Here is a 10,534-nt window from a genome sequence, read left to right on the forward strand (position 1 = left end):
TTCTCTTCTGGGACTGATGTGACTATTTCGCGGATATTTCCTTCATTTGATCCGTCAAGGAACAGATCCCACGACATTCCCGGTAGTTTTACTATCTCTTCGGCAGATTAAGTCTTGTCGGAGCATCTCAACTGAGGGTGCCTCCGCAATTTCGTCTTTGACGGCCTTGACCACCTCGTTCGAAGGACCGTCCTCTGTATTAGGAACTGATCCAAAGGTCACTCTTTTACACGTGCCTTTGATTGTCCTAATCTGTCGGGTACTCGTTCTTCGAGTCACCACGACCTTTGACTGGGAAGCGGGTGCCATTGCTCTCCTGGCTAACGCACCCCTACCAACTACATCAGGCTCTAGGCACTGTGCCGGTTTATGCGACGCTTAACTTCCTGTCAGCTCGCCGTCTACGCCACAGGCTCTTGTCTCTGTGCAGGCTTATCGGGCACATGACTACTTGTCATTGCCCTTTTCACCACCTCAGTCTCCACGAGCTGGGTAGGAATTCGTGACGTTTGACATCCCGTCAACGCACCCTCACCTGTGTTCGACACGACATCAGTTGCATACGCCTTTCGCACGAGCACATCCTTTCCGGTGTCCTGTGTAGAGTTCGCAACTGTGCGTGTACGCCAGTCTATCCATGATTGGTACTTTGCCAACCATGGCATGCCTAGGATGAGGTCATACGGACTCTCCATACCTAGCACTGTGAACTTCTCTTTAGAAGAGAAGTCACTAAAGCTGAAGGCGAGTTCTTCCTGAACTTCCTCAGACTTAACGAGCGCGCCGTTCGCTAAACAAACGGTCGCCTCTTCTCGCTTGCCATCCTGGCAAAGCGACTCAAACATCGCCGGTCTCTTTCCTAGAGCCGTGAGTTTTACAAAATTTTGTCATGCACCCGAATGTACTAGAAGGGTCATCGCCTGGTCATAGCATCGTACTTGAGCGCTATAGACCAGCAGGGTTGAGGTCCGAAATTTTGAGACCTCAGGGACTATGCTCCCATTTGTTCGACAACTCTGAACTTAGGGGTAGCTTCAGAGTCCGCATTAGTAGAGCAACCCACCCCTACTGCGCTCCTGCATTTCCCGACCCCTCAGTTTCGATGCAGAACTCATGCGTCGCGAAAAGCTGGTTCTTGTCATCCCCTTGGGAAGGAAGTCCTCTTGCTGAGCGTCTTCGCCCCAGCAGGGACCCTAGCATAGCAGCGAGCCATCAAATGGCCGCGCTTGCCACATTTATAGCAGACAACATCTGCATCGCCCCACTCCATGGGAGTGGCATCTGACCTCTCGGCCGACGGCTTATACCAAGCTGTCGCCGAGGCACTGTTGTAGGATTGCTTCTCAACCAAGACAACTTGGATTGCCTCTTCCATCGTCGACGGTACTTTTCTGAGAAAAGCCTGTCGAAATGGGCCATGCCTAGTCCGAATAAACGTGGGCACATTAATGTGCTCCGGAATCGGACCTACGGTAATGGACGCCGACAGCGAGCGCATCTCATGCACATAATTTTGCTGAGATTGCTCCGCCTGTCGCACTCCAAAGAAGCGCGCCTGAAGCAACACTTCGTTGTTCGGCAGCTGGTACATGGCTCGAATATTTGTCTTAAAGATCACCCATGTAGAAAACGCCGTTATGTCCGACATAAGCGCCTCACGTACACACGCAGAGATGCGGGTCGTGGGTTGGATTTCGAGTGCTACCAAGTGTAGGCGGGCACATCATAATACGGCCACGCTCTACTTAGACACACACCCTAGCCCAGCGAGGAAGCGGTTTGACCGTCTTTTCTCACGTGCAGTGAGGTAGTTGGTGGGCGCCTAAGCGATCTCACCCAACGAACTAGAAGCCTTAGTTTAAGTGACATCGCGGGAGCGGTAAACCGGCTCCAGTGCGCATTTGTAAACCGGCCCACGTGCGCATTTGTGAACTAGGAAATAGTTTTCAAGCTGATTTATATTTAACCGTATTAAATATGTAATGGGGCACACACAGGATGGAGAACCGTGTTGTAGTACATTTACTTTATGGGCAAAATACCCTTTTTCTAATTTTAAAATAGTTAGCTACTTAAATCCTATTTATTATGGGTAACAAATGTGGTCGCAGCCAGATATAAATCTGGGGCCAAAATCTATTTTATTTAGCTAGGGTAAGGTTTTTAGATTTAAATAATTTAATAAAGTGCAGTTCCCCTTTTGATCTTAAAGCGTTAAGTGCCTTCCTAAGGCTTGCGCATTGATCAGTAAGAGATAGAAGCCTTTCTAAGGTATATCCTCTTGGACAATAGTTGCCACTTGGTTCGGCGAACCCCTCAATCCCTTGATTAGGACTCCTTAAGCTTTAGTAGTTTGTACGACTCCCTGAGTTGTTAAACCCATTAGTTCAATAGAACTAAGTGACTCTCTGAGTCTGAAAGTCTTACTCCCTGAGTTGTTAAACCCATTAGTTCAATAGAACTAAGTGACTCTCTGAGTCTGAAAGTCTTGACTTTAGGAGCGAGGTAGCTTTGCTACACTTGGTAGCACTCGTAGTCAATCTACGACTGAGTCTTTACAAGTATAAGCCCTCATGAAAGTGGAAGGGGTTCCAGAACTATCAGAAGCGCAACGCGCCGCTTATGACAAGCTCAAAACCCTTATTTGGGCTTGAACACGTGAAATTTATTATCTCCCAGGGACCAGAGGTCCTGCATGCAAGGCTTGAAGCCTTCATGCGATACGAAGCCTCCCTGATCGGTCAGGTACAGGACCACTTAGCGGCATCTATGCCAACCCGGAACATCTATGTACCTGACTCAGAGCCGAGGCTCGCCCTCTAACTGTAAATATGAAGCCATTAAGGGAAAGAGGGAGAAAATCTCCTTTTTTGGGTTAAGCAGATGGAAATGTCCATTGATTCCACCTTGCTCTTAACAGAGCGGCAAAAGGTGGCTATGGCCATTTCCAAACTTGGAGGTAGAGCCATGGAATGGGCACTATCGTGCAGCACGTCCATAAACGACGCTTTTCCCTCATGGGATTCGCTGAAACAGCTAATGACCTGTATGTTGCACCGCCTGATTAGTTTTTTCGCATGCAAGCACGGCTCCTAGCGACTCGACAGGGTGAAAGAACCCTAAGAGATTTTGTCCAGGAGTTGAGAACTCTTATTGCATCTATGCATCAAGACCCGGTGCAAGAAGCAAGTGTCGTATGGGGGGTCTCAATGAGGGCGTTGCCCGGACGGAATTATTCCGAACTCATCCTGCTACTTTTGAAGAGGCAGTTGCCATAGCGCTACGCGCCAAGTTCGATTTTAAGTCTGCTCGCGTTAGCACACCTGTTTATCGAACAAGCTCTCCGAGCACATGGGTTCCGTCTAATAGAGCGGAACCTATGGATTTAAGCCTCGTTGAGGAAGGAGAAGAGGCTGTTCAAGCTGTGGAACAGCATAAGACCATCCCCGTAGATGTTTTATGTGCGGAAGCACGAAAATTTACGCCCCGCCTGCCCTCTTCAAAATTCGCGTAAAGATCGAAAGAGCTCCAACTCCGACCTAAACCAGAGATCTGGTACGGTGCGAGAAAACGTCGATACCCAGTAGGTGCGGGGCGCCCTACTGGGGGAGACCTGACTCTGTTGGACCTTCAGGAGGCGAGAATAAACAGAACCTAGCCCCAATTAGTTCGGTGCTCAATGGCACGGGGCGAGAGTACAGGCCTGGATTGCTAGTCGTTCAAGCGACTGTAAAGGGCTTTGATAAGCCGTGGTCAAATTTAATTCACTCAGGAGCGTCTTGCAATTATGCTCGACGCTTCTCCCGTGGAAGAAGTAAACAATACGTTGAGGCGCTTAGAGCGCATGAAGCTGATACAATCACTGTTCGATTAGCGACTGGGACTCGTGTCACTGTTCCCAAAGTTCCATTGAATTTAGGTATAAAGTTTCTGGACTTTGATAGTATGGAGCGCTGTCTCGTCTCTGATCTGGATTCGAAATATGCTCTCATCCTTGGTATGGCCTGGCTAGAACACCATGAGCCATGGATCGATTGGAGGTCTAAGACCTTAGGCGTCACGCGCAATTTTCCTATCAAAGTTTTGGAGAGTCATGAACCACCTTTGCTAGGCAACAAAAGCGCTATTGGCGCGGATCATTGAATGAGTATGTCAGTGCGTTAGACATTGCCATGTCTGAGTTAATAAACTCTCATATCATAGAATTAATTCCGAGCCCGACTCAGCAGAAAGAAGTGGAACGGCACGTACTCCGTCGAGTGACACTCGTTGTAATAACGATTCCTGAATTCCGAAAGCATTGTAGGCCTAAGGCCGAGTCGATAAGGGTGCAATATCCCTGAGACACGCGAAGTTGCACGTCTAAGTCCACCGAGTGTGTTGGCCGAGGTGGCACCATACTGAGTGTCAGTCGTGACACTTTTAGCAGGTTGTCAGGGCATTCCGGGTAAGACCCTCCTAATGCGGGTGAAGTGACACGTAAACGGTCACTGGACAAGGAATTCTAATTACATAAATAACTCCTCGTTGGATGTCGGATTAGACACCATGTCTTGTATAAAACTATATAGACTGGAAATCCGGGGACGTGAATGTCCCGGCCTCCAAGAGGCGTATTGTCTACACTCCAAGACAGGATGGACACGAAGCGTGTATACCCTCACAAAGTGATACGAGTGAGCTATTACATACGCTTGTAAATGGTTAACCGGTAACATTGAGGGGGAAGTTAGCCTTGCGGTAATCCGTTACATGCTCTTTTAGAGCTAGACGAAATATCTATTGATGAGTGCGGCCGAGCCTTAAAGGCTGACGACTTATCTGAAATGGTGGTCTTTGACCAACAATTGAGCTAAACTCATCGTCACTTCTAGACGAAGCTGTGCTGAATGACACAAAAGCTGCACTTAGTGCGCGAAATGGGTCATCGATCCTTTAAGATCCTAAGGATCCCTTTTATTCCTTGATTAAAGAATTCCAAGATGTGGTATGTATTAATCCACCATCTGTTTGACCTCCGGATAGATATGTTCGCCATGAAATCGACTTGGTTCCGGGAACCAAATACTGTGTCACAAGACAATGGCCTTTACCAAGGGAGCAGTGTGACGCCATTGACGATTTCTTCCGTGCTAAGCACGAGGCTGGAATGGTACGGGAGAGCAAATCTCCTCATTTCGACACCGACATTTTGTGTCAAAAGCCAAATGGTAAATGGCGCATTGAACATGATTCTAATAAGCTTAATGCTGTCTCTATACCAGCACAAACCCCCATTCCTAGAAAGGATATTCTTCAGAGCAATGGTGGGATAGACAATGTACAGTGCACTGGACTTAGTCGATGGTTACTACCAACTTCTCAGGCGATATCCCGCTTACAGCGGTTAGCACCCCAAGCGGTATGTTATGGGAGTGGTTGGATATGCCACAAGGGCTTTCCAACGCCCCGGCAATATTTAATCGTCTAGAGACGCAACTGTTCCGCCCTTATCTAGGTTATGCACAGGCTTCTTTCGATGACATTTTTGTCCATAGTCGTGCGGAGCAGGGTCTGTCGGATATGGAAAACCATTTCGACGATTTGCGAGCAGTGCTTGAGTGTATGCGCACAAATAAATTGTATGCCAATGCATCTAAATGTATTTTTGACGCAGAAAAAACTCCTTTTTAGGATGCTTCGTTGAAAAGCGAGGCCTAAGAGCGGATCCCGCTATGGTAAAAGCCATAGTAGATTGGCCGGTTGCTAAAAACCAAAATGATTTGCGTAAGTGGTTGGGTCTCGCCAATTATTTCCACAATATAGCAAAAATTACGCTGATATGGCTAGGCCATTATCCAATCTCCTTAAAAAGGATACAGAATGGTGCTGGACTAGCACCGAACATAATGCTTTTCGAGCAGTAAAGGATAGTCTTATCCATGCCACGATTATGGCACTGCCAAACTCAAATTGGCCTTTCAGTGTCATCTGTGACGCATCGGATTTTGCCATTGGCAGTGCTCGGTTGCAAACAGATATTGATGGGTATGAACGTATTATTGCGTTCGAGTCTAGACAGCTTAAATCTGCGGAAAAGAACTACCCAGTCATGACAAAGAGTTCCTTGCTACGAAGTATGCTCTCGTCAAATTCAGAGTTCATCTGCTCGGCTGTAAGCCGTTTGTGATATATACAGATCACGCGTCATTACGCACGGCGACTAAGTCGCCCCATCTCTCACAGAGAATGGCCCGATGGCGATCCTCTTTCGCGAAATACAACTTCGAGGTGAAGTATAAGCCCGGCAAGCAGAATGCTTTGGCCGATGCTTATCACGCAGACCGGATTATGAGCTCTCATTTGACGACTGTCATGTCGCCTATTCCTGAATAAACCCGTACAGCTTACGCCAAAAATGAACAGTGTGTAGCTCTGCTACGAGCTCTAAAGATCTCTGATTCAGGTATTAAATTGCCGGCACGTTTGCGTGCAAGGTTACATCGATTCTCTGTCGATAACGACCTGTTGCTTTATTGCAAAGACACCGCGGACCCTCCGCGTGTCGTTGTTCCTCATGGTGAGGATTTGAAGTACCGAATCCTCTATGAGGCACACGATACTGTTCTTGGTGGTCGTCTCGGTAGAGAAAAGACCAACGGCTCTGTAAGCCAGAGTTTTTGGTGTCTCAAACTTTACAGATGAGTCAGCACATATGTTCGCACATGCGAAACTTGCCAGCGGGTCAAACCCTCGGCGCATGCTGCTGCGCCACTGGCGAGCCTTTTCGTCCCCATAGAATGCTGGGAGTCCATTAGTATGGATTTTGTTTTCGGTCTACCGAAAGATTCAGCCGGTAACTCCGGCATAGTGGTCTCTGTTGACTGATTGAGCAAAATGACTCAGTTAGCGGCCTGCCGGATTCCATTGATGGCGAAGGTACACCTAGGCTGTTTATTGATCGCTTGTTTCGACAACATGGTTTGCCCAGTGGCAATTGTCTCGGGTAAATTCCGGAAATCAATTTCTTTAGTGCTTGGCACCAGATTGGATATGTCCGCTGCGGACCATCCGCAGACCGATGGTCAAACTGAACGTGTCAATCGCGTCATTACAGACGTTTTATGCAGTGTGTGTGTGCTCTGACACCAAAGCGCTGGAGCTCAATGCTCCCAGTGGTGGAGTATGCGTTAAAAAACGCTGCACATGCCTCTACAGACTATACTCCGTTCTATGTCAACGGTTCATTCACCCACGCGTTCCATTAACGATACCACTGCGTGGTTCAGGGCTTGGTGGGGGAGAATTCGCCGGTAGGCTTGCTGATATCAGCTCTGTTACCGTTCGGGAACAAGTAAGGGAGTTTCTCGCGACGCGATTTAGTGTCTTAAGACATGTAAGGGATACGCTCAGCGTTGAAAGATGGTCCCGAATCGCCTCAAAGAGCTCTTAACCCGAGCAACGACCTCACCAAGAAGTTGCACCTCGTGCCATGGAGCATCAAATGCTTCCGCCGAAATTTCGGCCCCCTCCCGCGCTGCTTGATGCGCGGGGGAACCTTCAGTTTCATGTAGAGAAACTTTTAAAGCGACATCGTCGTAAGGGTCAATACCAGTATCTGGTGAAGTGGCTAGGGTACCCCTCTTCTAAAAACTCTTGGGAGTTCGAGGTACCTCTTCGGCAAGATTGCCCGTACGCCATTGACGTTCTTGAGTGCCAAGCTCAGGGTTAACTCGCGTCAAACGACGCTTCCCACCACTAGACGTGGTATTAAGTGGATCTATAGCCTCAGTGCGGCTTCGATTCATGGTTGTACGGTCGACCGAAGCACTAAAATATTGGCTAGGCCTTTCTTCGTTTTGTGGCATAAATGCCGCACGTAACTGGCCTTTGGCCTTAAGCTTAGCGAAATCGAAGCGAAGCTTCCGTTCCAAACGAACATCAGCCTATCCGCAGACTCTCTGATATTCCAAATATTACGAAGTCGGCGGGCCCGGTGGACCCCGTTCTCAAATTAGACTTCGTTTTCACTCCTTGTTTCGTTTGGAAACAAAACGATCGGAATTCCCTTATAGAGGTCACCGAAGCCCCACGGGCTTGATCACGCAAACGCGTCAGATACTGGCTTTGCGTCATTATCTTCGTCGTAAGGTATTGCTCGTGAAGAGCGTCGTGGGCAGCGATCTCCTCCGGCGTCTTTGCCGGATCACCGGAGATCCAGGTACCGAAGCTGTGACCCGCTATCTCTTTCACACGCTCGTCCGCACTAAGTGGAGTGAATCTATATTCACTATGATCTTTAGCTTTCGCTATTTCTGCAGCTCGACGACGAGCTCTTTTCTCTATGAGGATTATCTGCTATTGCTCTTCATCGAGCGGATTCGTAATGATGTAGGAATCAGGGTCCCGTGTCCTACTTAATGCAGTTTAGACATCAGCGGCACTACGTTCTAAGAACAGATTCGGGGCCCGCCGCCGGTCATCCGGAGAAGAAGGCATGAGAGAACGACGCTCTTCTCCTCATCCTCTGATAAAGAGTGACTTTCAAAGTCCACCATTCCCTCGTTAAGGGACAAAGGAAAGGAAAACACAACCGAACGGTTAGCTGTTTAGGTTCCAACCTCAAAGAGGAAATGAAGCGAATGTTGTCACCCGGTGTCAAACGTCTGATGGGGGAGGGTGTAATGGGGCGCACCGGTTGATAAACCGTTAATATTCGAAGAATATTGCTTTACATAGTAGTATTCTAAAAGCTTATCCATTGGTAAATATAGATCATTATAACTACTTTCTCCGCGGTCCAGTCAACGCTGGACGCGCGCAAAGAGAAAGACAGAGAAGACTTAATTACATGTTTGTATAAGATTATAATTAAGTTAGTATGAAGTAGATAGACAAGAAGAACTTAATTATATTAATACAGGTATTCATTGACCTTCTTTAAAGCAAATGTTCTCTGCACGTACTAGTGTACGTGAAGTAACGTGAGGTACCACTCGCAACTGAAGCAGTGCGAAGTGGACTTATACTGAAGCAGTACAAGTCAGTAGTGTCCCGTTACACCTGGTAGCACTTTATAGTCCGTCCAAGGACCACAGTTCCACCATCTAACATGGACATGTTAGATGATAATGGAAATACGCATCACGTTTCGCATGATAGCTACTATTTTCTAAGTGACATAGAAAGGAGAGCGATCGAACGAATGAGTTCAACCGTAGGGAACGATGCCATCTTGGTCATGCTGTCCCTTTGGACAGAGATGCTCTCCATTCATCCTTCGCCAAATTCATACAACATTAGCTTGACGAGGCGGAGGGGAAGGTAGCCTTGCTTAATCAGCAGGGCTTTCAACAGGCAGAACTGTCAAGGTTACAGCAGGTACAGACCCCTGTACTTGGGATGTTGCACACACGTCGTCTCGAAACCTTAAAGATTAACATCTCTAAGTATAGGAGGGTCGACTCCCTCTTAAGTTGGTTTGTCGAGTTGAACGATGCCATAAGGAATCGTCACATCGTCGACGAGCAAATACAAGTCGTATTTGCTCACTCAAATTTGGCAGGTCGCGTCAAAACTTGGGCACTAGGACTTAGGTTGCGCGACCCATATGTCTTTGGGTCGCTAGAGAATTTAAGAGCCCGGCTCAGACAGACGTTTAAACCGCCTAGGGCTGAGTTTAGAGCTCGATCAGAGCTTCCGAAGCTCAAGCAAGGCAAGCGTGATGTTCACGCTTATGCCCAACACATACGACTCTTAGCGAGTTGCATCACGAACAACCCACTTCATGAACACACGTTGATTACGGTGTTCATGTCAGGGCTTACGGATGGTCTCGTAAAGACCCACCTGTTCCACTTGGAAATACGCTTGAAGAGCAATATCCGTAGCGGAACAAGAGGACTTTAGCTTGAGACAGGCTAAAGCTAGTTCGTCATCATATCATCCTCCAAGACGACACGAACTGGGAGGTCCAGAACCTATAGACCTATCTTATATCGAAAGCGATAAACCTCGCTTTTCGAGCAACAAGCGAATGCAGAAATGCAATCGCTGTCAAAACTTAGGAGACTACGCTCATGAGTGTAGTGCTCCACGCCCAGTACCGAGAGGTACTGAACGTAATTATGGACCGAATGTATAAATGGACAACGGTCGTGGGTCCGACGGTTGTTCCGAAATCGCAACAGCGAGGCGGACCGCCAAAAAACGGTCGGGTTCAGTAGGGGCGCAACGCTCTTCTGAACCAGCAACCTCAAGAGAATTTGGAAATCTCTTGACAAAATTGCTCCGGACACACAATCATTATGTGTCTCTGCACCTGGTGACGAGGTAGCCCTCATCACCTTGAAGTTGAAAGTGACAAATGATTTGTCACTCAGAGCCCTAGTGGACTGCGGAGCGTCGAATAACTTTATTCGTCGCCAGTCGCTAGAGGGTCGTAGGCTCAAATATGTTAAGCCCGACATCCCTCCAACGAGGATGACGGTGCGTCTAGCGACAGGCGCATCGATAACAGTAATGAAACGCGTAGTGAAATTTCACTACACGTTAA

Source organism: Bremia lactucae, linkage group LG7 (assembly GCF_004359215.1).
Source record: "Bremia lactucae strain SF5 linkage group LG7, whole genome shotgun sequence".
Taxonomy (NCBI): domain Eukaryota; phylum Oomycota; class Peronosporomycetes; order Peronosporales; family Peronosporaceae; genus Bremia; species Bremia lactucae.